Consider the following 10485-nt stretch of genomic DNA (forward strand, 5'->3'; position numbering starts at 1 on the left):
TGTGTGGATGAGGCACCGTGTGAGGTGAGTACATGGTGTGTGAGTGAAACGGCCAGTATGAGTGAGGCACCGCGGGTGAGTGCCCCCGCGTGTGTGAGTGAGGCACCGTGTGTGGAAGAGACCGCGTGTGTGAGTGTCGCCGTGTGTATGGATGAGGCACAGCGGGTGAGTGCCCCCGCGTGTGTGAGTGAGGCGCGGAGTATGGATGAGGCACCGTGGGTGAGTTCCCCCGCGTGTATGAGTGAGGCACGGTGTGTGGATGAGGCACCGCGGGTGAGTGCCCCCGCGTGTGTGGATGAGGCACGGAGTGCGAGTGAGGCACCGCGGGTGAGTGCCCCGCACGCGTGAGTGAACGGCCGTGTGCAAGGGAGACCGTGTGTGTGAGAGAGCGGTATGTAAGGGAGATGTCGGTTGGCATGCGGGAGCACGCAGCCGCGTCTCCCGGTGTGAGTTTAATGGTGTGGACTGTGTGCGTCGTAACACGCAGGTGTGCGTGGGTTGAATGGCGACGACGACGACGACAGATGAAAGAAAGCCGGGTAGCGGCTGTAGTTGTTTCGGGGACCGTGCCGGGTTCACCCAGCAGTGAGCACGCGGTCCGTGCTGTGCAACGCACGAGGCCACCACGTGCTCGCTTGCGAGAGTGAAGTCCCGGTCCGGAAACGCCAGCGGTGGATTTGCCGATCCCGCGGACGGACAAAGTTTAGGCAGGTAAATGGATTTGGACCGGACGGGTTCTCCACGCGATCGTGTGTGTTAAGCTCCAACGGGCAAAGCACATGTGTTCGCGTGGGGAACCCCTCGAGACGTGTGGCTTGTGTTTTTTTTTTATGCGCACGGTGACGTCATGGCTGCACGTGGGGTTGGAATCCGGCAGGAGGGGTATCTCTGCCGGATGGTCCCGTCCAAGGAGGGACGAGGAACACGTGCAGCTGCATGACGTCACGGGCAGGTGCAAAGTGCGCGAGCTCTGAGAGCGCAGGTGCTGGGCATGAAAAAAAAAAAAAAAGGGAAGAACAAGCCTCACTTTCGGGTATACAGGATTCCTGGGCAAGGGGTGAAAGACCCCCTTACCTGGGCACAGGATGAAAACTAGTTAGGGGGAAGGGTTAGCTTAGCGAGACCGACTCCATGGGGCAGGGGTAAGTCCTCATGGAGTCCGTGGAATGGATTAGTTAGAGGGATTGTAGCCAGATTTAGGTTGGGAAATTGATTAATGGGATTATTTGGAGACAGTGACAGACTTGTGGATGTGTAGCGGGGACGTAGTTTAGCTACGTAGTGTTAAATGGAACGTGCTGTAGTTTAAGGGACGACGTGGGAGCACGAGTTAGTTAGGGGAGGCAGTTAGAAGGATGGCAGAGTTCGGTGGTGTGTGTGTTGAAGAGTTGTGGGTTGTGAGGTGAGTACATGTGCTTGGTGAATGAGTGAGGCCAGCGGGTCTGTGTGAGTGGAGCGAATGGGGAATGCATGGTGCGATGAGTGATTGGGGGGAGGAGTGACTCCCGCCCAAGGGACCCCGGGGTCAGAGTAAAGTGAGTTAGCTGGGTTAGTCAAATTGAAAAAGGGAGGTCGTTTTGCTGTTGGTGGGAAAGTAGGCTCGAGACCCATTTGGAGGGGTGCAGGAGCCCTGTTGACGGGCTTGGGAGCGTGGCTGCGAAAGGTGAGTATCGCTGAGTGGGTACCCCGGGCACCAGGCTAGTCGGCCGCGGTAGGCCATGGGCCCATGGGGGGCCGGGATAGAGTAGTGGGCACGGGTGCGCCTGCTTGGTGCGGGGGCCCGGGGCGCCATTAGCCGCGTGGGCAGTGCAGTGGGCACGGGTGACCCTCGGAAAGGGGCCCGGGAGGCCGGCCTGCCACGTGTGCGTTTCAGGGGAGGTGCCATGGGGGGCACTCCCCGTGTTAGGGAGCTGGTAGGCTCGGAGGCAGTGTAGTGCCCGGGGGTGCCATAGCGGGAGATTCGGCAGAGGGTCGTGCCTGCCAAAGGGAGCCACGTGTCCCAGCCAGGAGACCGTGTGAGGGCACGGAGAGAAAATTGGGGGGCGAGGCCCGAAATTGTGAGGACACCAACACAGGCGACGGGAATCTGGGTTGTTAGAACCAATAGTTTAAGCGAGAGGCGCTTGTTGAAAGCCCCGGGGTAGTTTAACAGTTAAATGGATAGGGTAGATTAGGAAGTGTACCCCTCCGCACCATCCATCCCCTCGCTGTCGTTGTGGGCCGCTGGACCCACTTTGGTTATAGATCGCCGAACTCTGGGGAGGCCATTCTGAGGCTTGAGTTGGGCCTCGACACAGGACGTTAGCTCTCCCTTGTTCCCCTCCGGGAAGGGAACGTAGGGGTTGGGAGTAGGCTAGGTGACAGGATAGGTTAGCCGAACAAAGACGATAAAGGGGGTTAGGGGACGATTTATAGTGGGGGAGTAAAAATAAAAACAACAAAAAAAATAAGTTGGGGCTAAATTGGGGTTTGACAAATTAAGGGAGTGGGTATGTACAGTGACAGGCAAAGGCGATAGGTTGGGAGGGAGACGGGTAGGTAGGTCCGAGCCCGCCCTCCAAGTGGCCAGCACCACCGCACTCCCTCCACCAACTTCCACTGATGGCAAAAGCTGGCCAGCTTCATCTGCTGGCTGTGTTACTGCAAGGCCTGTGCCGGCCAGTTCATCTGCTGGCTGTTTTTCTTCGAGGCCTGTGCCGGCCTGGTTCTGCGGGCTGAGTTTGCCTGCAGCGGCCTTCTTCTGTGGGCTGTGTTTGCCTGCCACCTTTGCCATGCCATGCCCACTGCCCACGTTCACCAGCCCCGTTCAATTTTTGCTTTGCCCCCCCCTGTTCATTTCCATGTGCGCCAGGATCAAGGCAACAGTTTGCAAGCTGCGAGAACTGCCCCGTTGGCAGCTACAACACGGGCCTGCAGTGGCAGCCCGTGCACCGTGTTTGTGTCCATGCATCCATTCGTTGTGCTCATTGCGTGTGCCACTTGAGCTGGCACGGAGACTGCGTTTGTGCAGCCCATGCACCGTTGTGGTTCACTGCATTCAGTTCAAACCGTTCATGCATCCATTCGTTGTGCTCATTGCGTGTGCCACTTGAGCTGGCACGGAGACTGCGTTGTGCAGCCCATGCACCGTTGTGGTTCACTGAGTTCAGTTCAAAAGGGAAGGCCTTGGACTGCGTGTGAGCAGCCAGCCACGTTCCCTGTCACCTGCATTGTTTGAGCCAGAGACTGCATGCGGGCAGCCTGGCTCCCTGCTAACTGCTTTCTTTGCAGAGTTCAATGATCCTGGGCCATGGTTTAGTGTAAAATTTGTAAGTTAAGGTAAGATGTACTGTAAATATGAGTGCGCCCCCCCGGCATGTATGTCTTAGCGCCGGCAATTTTATTTAAGTCGTCCGTGTGAGTGAGTTTGTTTAGATAGTTACGCAGCCGTCAGGTTATTTATTTTGGGGACACGAATACCATGAATGTCGCACTCAGGGATCCGTAGGTAAAATGTACTAGGGGAAAACTACACATGATGGCACACGAAAATTGGACGACTCGGGACGAGTCTGTAAAAAGGGAAGGGGGTAGTGTTGTGGTTACCAGATTCGCAAACCACCATTCAGGTCCCTTAGGTGAGGTATCTCGGTAAGTACATGTGTAGTTAGGCCCAAACCCGTTGTCTAGTGGGAATACATGTCATTTATGCGAGCTGCGACTCTTCAGGATAGCCGTTTTTCTTTTACTATCTTTATTTTGGACCAACCGCCATGATCACAACCACATCAACCACCGACCACAACCACCGCTTCACCACAACCGCCACGACCTTCACGCACACCTCACAACCGTAGCATCGCCACCGTTCTTGCCCCGCTGTGGGTACCGGTGTTGGACTCATGCAGAACGCGCGTCGAACAGCGTGTACAAAACCACGGATTTTCTGCTTCAAAAACGGATCCAAAACGACACACGCCCACTTTTTGCCGTCCAATCGGTGAGCGAGGGGCGAATTGGCCCCGCCCCCAGGGCGATCGATATATGCAAATTTGTGGATCAAAAAGCCTTCACGCCCACTTTTTCTCGGGCCAATGGGGAGCGAGTTGAAAGGTCAAAGGGAGGGGGTCAAAGGCGAAGTTACGGGGGGATAAAAGGACGGTGTTCGTCAGTCAAAGGAGTCGTAAAAGTCGGAGCGAAAGAGTCAGCAGAACGAGAACGAGGGGTCGGAACGAGGAAGAAAGGAGTAGTAAAGGTCGGAACGAGGCGAAGGAGTCGGAACAGAGAGTCAAGACTTCGCGGGCGGTGGAGCTGCTCGTCGTGTGCGTTGAAGTCGGAACGGAGGGGACGAGCTGTGGAGAGGCGGCGAGGGCGGACGAGGGGGTGCTCGCGTCGTGCAGGGAGCTGCACCCCTGGGAGGCCGGCAGCGCGACCTGGCCGAGGTGGAGACGCTCGTCGCGCACATAATAAAGATCCTCTATACCCCGAGCATCAGCAACCCCCTCCTGTTTCCCCCCGCGCTGAGATAGTGCGACCAAGGGGGCCCCGTTCCCACCCCCTGCCAGGCACTGTCCACGAGGCCCGCGGGTTGCGGGGCCATCGCCGCTCCGCGTCTCATCACCAGACGGGTAGGCCCGACCAGGTCTCGGCCCCAGGCCTACCTCATTCTTGAGGGTATTTCTTTTCCTTGGTTTTGGGTATGTGTTGTCGGCGCCGTCTGTGAAGTAGAATTGTATAAGTGTTGCCGTGTGCTCGGTAGTCGGAATTAGCTCTGCACTGTGTTTTCACTTTTATGTTTGCTTTTTGTGTAAATGGAATTGTGTTTTCTTTTTTTGTGTGCATTTGGTGGAATTGTATTTGTGTGCTTCCCGTGTGCCGCGAATAAATGTGCTTTATTGTTGAACTGTTTCCCGCTTCGCTTCGTCTTTTCCTCCATTGAATCCCCATCTAGCTTCACGTAAAGGGTTGGTAGTGGGCTGAATACGCCCGATAATTAATCGAACCGTCGAGGTCGACGATAACACCGCTCGGTTATTCTGATAGTACGGAACGGGTCGCTTAAGTGGCCCGTGTCCGAAGTCGACCTGCGGCGAGGTGCGATCGCCCGGTCTACCCTCCGCGTGGGTACTTAGGTAGTTCGAATTTGGCGAGCAACCCTATCCCACGCGGGGGCTGATTGGCTCGATCGCGGTGAGACCGAAAGGTCCACCCGTGACTGGTTCCCGGCGTTAGTCCGAGAGGGTCACGACTGGATTGTCCGTCCGGTGGGCGACGTGCCGCGATTCGAGTTACGTGGCCGTCGCACGCCGGCGGGCGCGAAAACCGCAACAGTATGATATCTGGTCGCAATGCTTTGTTTTCGATGTTCACGCTCGATGCGATCATTCGGTCATACATGAGCGGTACTTCCATGTTTTCAGTCCATGCTTTTGGTTAATGTTCCCACAAATTTTCTGGAACTGGGATATTAAAGTTTTTGTAGATGTGCCTGTGATTAACATTACAAATTCTGTTGTGTCATTGTATGTACAGCTATTCTGACATGAGTTTGTTTTTAATTTGTGTTCGGTCATTATGCATAACATATCACTCTCTTTGATAATGCAACCTCCACCTCCATCTCACCTATCTCTTTTTTCTTTTCCTCCTCCCCCTCCCCCCCACTCTCTGTCTTTCCCCTCCTCACTCCCCCCTCCAAATAAAATGCAGCACTCTCTTCCCACACCTCTGTCGCTCTCTCTATCTGTCTGTCTCTTTCTGTCTGTCTCTCTCTCTCCCTCTATCCGTCCCTCTCTCTCACGCACCCCTCCCTCCCACAGTGTGTAGCAACGTTTCATGAGGTGTTGCTCTCCCCACCTCCACCCCCCCTTCCTCACTCTTCTCCCTTTCCTGGCTTCCCCTTCTTCAGCCACTCTTCGCTTCCCTCCCTCCTCTCCCCTCCCTTCCCTCTGTCCTCTCTGCCTCCCTTCCCCCATCTCTCTCCTTTTCGCTTTCTCCATCTACCTCCCCTTCACACCACCGTCAGCGAAGCGACGGGTTATATTCGCTAGTATATAATATTGAAGCAATAAGTCAGGCACGCGATGAAAAGGAATTCGTAAAAACTTCACAACGACAACTACACCGCCTCGAACAGGATCTCATATAAAAAAATAAATATTACCTCAACATAATACCTCAACATTACCTTCACAACGACAACTACACCGCCTAGAACAGGATCTCATCTAAAAAAATTAATACTAGAAGTGAACGTAGTATTCTTCTTACATTAGCTTTTGGCTTTACCAATAACTTGTTCATAAATGTATATGCAATTTCCGGTTACTTCGGCCTGGATTCGGGATCAGCGATCAAATAATGTAAATCACGATTAAAAATTATTTTTTGATGATGCAGGAGATGATGTCTTTATTAAAATCAGTGGAGGAAATATACACCATGTCTGATATTTGGGTCTTTCATGTCTCCGACGATGCCTCTAACTCCCGGCATGCATCATTCCCCATGACAAAAACCGGAAACAAAAAAAAACCAGAAGCAAAAAAAAAAAACCGGAAGCAAAAGAGGCATAGCCAACGACACGTTCCAAATTGCCAGGGTATTGTGTTGTTGTTGTTGTTGTTGTTTCCTATTCTCTCATGTGCACGCGTTAAGTAATATTCACAAGATAGAAATAAAACCCAATCGTGTTTATACACCGCACGGCGTTAAAAAAAAAAACCGGAAGCAAAAGGATTATAGCCAACGACACGGATTCCAAATTGCCAGGGGTATTGTGTTGTTGTTGTTCTTGTTCTTGTTGTTGTTTCCTATTCTCTCATGTGCACGTGTTAAGTATGAAGCTCACTGCGTTCGCTATTAACATTCCACATGAGTTGTCACACCGAGGGTGAAAATTTCGTCTCAATCCGACAAGCGGTTGCAGAGAAATACATGAAAGTTCTGTGCGAACAAACAAACAAACGGACCCAAATGCAATAACCTCTCCTTCGGCGAGGGTAATCTTTGTCACCCAAATTTGTAGCATTCTGACTGGTGCGTCTGAAGAACAAGATTTATGAAATCATTTACCAAGTCCGCCATTTTGACCAACTTAGTCACGTGACTGGAATGAGCTTTGCAATTGCAATCCTCGATGCCAGTCAGGAGTGGAACGTTGCTGTTAGATTTCAGCCGGAAAAGTCGAAATAGGAGACGGAGGGACAGTAAAACGATTTGATTTTTAAATTTAAAGTTGAATCATAATGGTTAAAGATACATGTATAAAATCTCACCATTTCCCGTATCTTATTTTTAAACGTCAGACATTTGTGATTTGCATCTCCAAAACATTAATACTTGTGTGCGGTTGATACGGAACGGATGGCTTGGCAAGCGATATCGAAGGTGCTTTATCAGAGCAAGTACTCCACTATCATAAAAATTTCAAAACCCCATATATATTTATTTTATGTTATTAGGTCATCTCTTTGAGCATGACCTAATAATATTGGTGCTGAGCAGAGAGGTGACGATCCGTCCGTCCGTCCGTCCATTCACAATGAAGTTGAAGCGGGAGATCTGGTCAATAGTGATCCTGATAGAGGTCGATGAGACGTACACGATGGTATGACTTTCAAGGTCACCGAAGGTCAAGGTCAAGGTCACGAGGCCTTTGAAGTTGTGAAAATTATGATTTTCAAATTCTATCTCCTCCGCCATTTCTCAAGTAATCTTGAATTTGATTGTAGCGTATGAATCTATGGGACAATATCTAAATTTTGGTTGGGCCGGATCTTCGATATTCACTTTCGTTTTCGTGTCACGTGACTTCAAAGTTGGCAAAAAATGCGAAAATGACGATTTTCATGTGAAAATGACGATTTTCAAAATCTATCTCCTCCTACATTTCTCAAGCAATCTTGAATTTGATTGTGGCATATGAATCTATGGGACAATATCTAAATTTGGTTGGGCCGGATTTTCGATATTCGCTTTCGTTTTCGTGTCACGTGACTTCAAATTTGGCAAAAATACGAAAATGACGATTTTCAAAATCTATCTTCTCCGCCATTTCTCAAGCGATCTTGAATTTGATTGTAGCATATGAATCTATGGGACAATATCTAAATTTGGACAGGCCAGATTTTCGATATTCGCTTTCGTTTTCGTGTCACGTGACTTCAAAGCTTGCAAAAACCGCCCTACCTTCAGGAGGCTATATATTTTATATAGCCTCCTGAAAGAGATGACTGTCACTCCCGCACGGGTGTATTTTTTTCTTATAGCATCGATTAATATGAACTCATAGCTTTTGGAATTTTTGAAAATGACTGAATATTTTTCGAGATATTCAAGTTTTAAATTTTCAATATCGGCTGTATTTGGGGACAATATGTAATACATTTATTATATGTAACGAGTTGTGTCCAATACCCATTAGGAAGTTGTGTAAAAATAACACAAAAATAGATACAATGTCAATAACGTGCTTTATTACTGGAAAAAGACATTTAAAACCATATATCAGCATTTAGGAAATATTGAAAGCAATACAACCGAAGATAAATAAATGACCTTGTGAATGACCTTGACCTTATTTCTCAAGGTCAAAGCGTGGATATCGTGAAATAAGAAATGTACGGATATTACGTAATAATGGTAGAACGTAAGATAAAATGCCAATAAAACACCTGTATTACTCATTAAAAAAACAGGTAAAACCATATATCACCATGCTTGTAATATTGTAAACAAGACAAATAAAGAGAAATAAATGACCTTGGCAATTTTGGACCGCAATTTTCTCCCCTTGGACCTGACCTTCCCCTTATAAACCAGATAGCAAAATGACCAGTGAGTATTCATTTTTATGCTAGTCTTTATCTTTTACGTGCTGCTTTCAAGTAATATGCGATATATTGACAACTTCTGCTTACCACATTTTCGTGAGGGGGCCCCGCCATCTTGGAAATATGCAAATCGACTTCAGAGTGACACATTGATCGTTGAAAATAATTCGGAATCGCATCATATTATTTTTTTTTAACATGTTATACGCTATTTCTTTGCATTACCGCCAACTTGTAAATGTATAATAAATCGCAACGTAAAAAACATGGTCACATTTTGCAATGGCGTCGTGACGTCACTATTTTGACCGCAGCGCCCTATCGAGTACGGCAGTGCCTCCGTAGTCACGGCAGGCACATGTTCCGTTGAATAATTCAATGAGACCGTAGTTTTGTTTATTTTATCATTAAATAATTTTGATTATTAAATGGCCACGTGACTTGTAACTGTCATATGTTGAAGTGACTCATATTCAGACTCAAATGGGTTTTCTCCGAAACCAGCAAGAGGGAGAAGTTACAGACCTATTTAATAATATACACCACAAATTAACTTCGGGGAGCTCCACAGCCGTTCGCTCATAATTTACGCCAAGAATAAGAAGGATAAAAATAAGGGACAAAATAATATTAGAGAAAATTGAAAGATACTGCCAAAATCACGAAATGAACCAGAACTTGCACGTCTATTCACCAACGTCCTTTTTGGCGGGTTCTCTCAATTTAAACTTTTTATGTGGTGATTGACTGAAATTTTTTATTTATTTTTGTGTTTATGACGTTAAAGGTTGTAGAGTAGTAGTTAAAGAGCAGTAAGACTCATGACTTAAATCACGAATTAGAAATGTATTTCCAGTCGTGGTGTAAACGGCGTCCTTGTTTTATGCCTGCGAGTCACGTGATTGTTGCCAAGGTTTGACATGGCGGGCTCGGTGCTCCGTTGTTGGCACTCACGTACGGATTCGTCGGCGATCTTTAACACGACTCGCAGTCCGACAGATTGGGCTGCGGCTTCCTCCGTCTCAAAGGGAGTAGGACCGTCGCCTCATTTTAAATGATCGAGGCTTGGAGTCTTGTGGAGCGACTTTTAAAATCGTGTGTTTGTGAGTTTTAATATTCCCGTTGAAGGCTCCAGAATTCCTTCACGTAGTTTGCTTCTTCCTTTATACCATCCATACCATCCATACCATCCATCCCATCCATCCCATCCATCCCTTCTCATTTCGTTGCTTCAGCATCAGAATCGTTTCATCCTCGATATATCGGTGCATTCATTGATTCTTTCAACCTTCATTAATACTGCCTCTCTTTTTCAACTCTTTCACTCCCTCTCGACTCTCCCTTCCGTACTACCTCCTTTTCCTCCTCTTACTCTTCCTTTTCCTCCTCACCCGCCCCTCCCCTTTCCTTCCTCCCCTCTCCTTCCCCCCCTCTCCTTCCCTCCCCCTTCTTGCCTCCCTCCCTTCTTCCCTCCCTCCCCCTTCCCTTCTTCCCTCCTTCCCTCCCTCCCTCCTTCTTCCCGCCCTCCCTTCTTCTTCCCTCCCTTCTTCCCTCCCTCCCTTCTTCTTCCCTCCCTCCCTTCTTCTTCCCTCCCTCCCTTCTTCTTCCCTCCCTCCCTTCTTCTTCCCTCCCTCCCTTCTTCTTCCCTCCCTCCCTTCTTCTTCTTCCCTCC

The 10485-nt window shown here is 49.0% G+C and overlaps 1 long non-coding RNA gene across 1 annotated transcript in view; it reads right to left on the minus strand.

Annotated features, from left to right (window-relative positions):
• LOC147032843 (uncharacterized) overlaps positions 1-9124 on the minus strand; it is a 33577-nt gene extending 24453 nt beyond the window's left edge. Inside the window, exon 1 of the long non-coding RNA XR_015055373.1 lies at positions 8901-9124. This is a non-coding gene — a long non-coding RNA (uncharacterized LOC147032843). The remainder of the gene's footprint in view (positions 1-8900) is intronic.
• Positions 9125-10485: the final 1361 nt, after the last annotated feature.

This window comes from Eptatretus burgeri, chromosome 2 (assembly GCF_056783735.1).
Source record: "Eptatretus burgeri isolate ZD-2024b chromosome 2, Ebu_testis_v1, whole genome shotgun sequence".
NCBI classification, from domain to species: Eukaryota; Metazoa; Chordata; class Myxini; order Myxiniformes; family Myxinidae; genus Eptatretus; species Eptatretus burgeri.